Source organism: Bison bison, unplaced genomic scaffold, assembly GCF_000754665.1.
Source record: "Bison bison bison isolate TAMUID 2011002044 unplaced genomic scaffold, Bison_UMD1.0 scf7180017864456, whole genome shotgun sequence".
NCBI lineage: Eukaryota > Metazoa > Chordata > Mammalia > Artiodactyla > Bovidae > Bison > Bison bison.
In genome coordinates this window covers 55,790-56,698 of record NW_011495018.1, presented here as the reverse complement: position 1 = coordinate 56,698, position 909 = coordinate 55,790, and the positions used below count along the sequence as shown (strand labels likewise).

General features: G+C 49.9%; 1 protein-coding gene across 1 annotated transcript in view; it reads right to left on the bottom strand.

Moving 5' to 3' along the window:
* Positions 1-909, bottom strand: part of CFAP46 (cilia and flagella associated protein 46) — a gene marked incomplete at its 5' end in the record, with an annotated part of 97,130 nt that overhangs the window by 49,511 nt on the left and 46,710 nt on the right. The window lies entirely within an intron of this gene.

Sequence of the window (909 nt, the reverse complement as noted above, 5' to 3'; positions counted from 1 at the left end):
CTAGAAGGACCTTTGTTGGCAAAGTAATGTCTCTGCTTTTTAATATGCTGTCTAGGTTGGTCATAGCTTTTCTTCCAAAGAGCAAGCGTCTTTTAATTTCATGATTACAGTCACCATCTGCAGTGATTTTGGAGCCCCCCAAAATTAAGTCTGTCAGTGTTTCCATTGTTTCCCCATCTATTTGCTGTGAACTGACAGGACCGGATGCCATGATCTTTGTTTTCTGAATGTTGAGTTTTCAGCCAACTTTTTCACTCTCCTCTTTCACTTTCATCAAGAGGCTCTTTGGTTCTTCTTTGCTTTCTGCCATAAGGGCGGTGTCACCTGCATGTGTGAGGTTACTGACATTTCTCCCGGCACTCTTGATTCCAGCTTGTGCTTCCTCCAGCCCAGCGTTTCTCACAACGTACTGTGCATAGAAGGTGACAGTATACAGCCTTGACGTACTTGACGTACTCCTCTCCCAACTTTGTGCCAGTCTGCTACTCCATGTCCGGTTCTAACTGTCGCTTCCTGACCTGCACACAGTCTTCTCAGGAGGCGGGTCAGGCGGTCTGGTGTCCCATCTCTTTAAGAAGCATCCACAGTTTGTTGTGATCCACACAGTCAAAGGCTTTGGTGTGGTCAATAAAGCAATAAAGTGGCCTCAGCCCCACTGTCCCTCAAAGCAGAGGCCCCTCAGCTGGTCCCAGATGCTCAGGCTGTCCTCTTTTACATCAGTGAGCATGGAGCTCTCTTTCCTGTGTTTGAATCACTATAGTGAAGGGGTGAACGTGCCCAGGATCCTGCCGGCACGTCATCTGGCTACCAGCTAAGAGGAGCAGCAACTCCCACCCCCAGGCCCCAGGGGCTGCCTGTGTTCCCCTTCCCCTCTCCCCCTCCTGTCACTGCTGGGACGGAATTCACAGG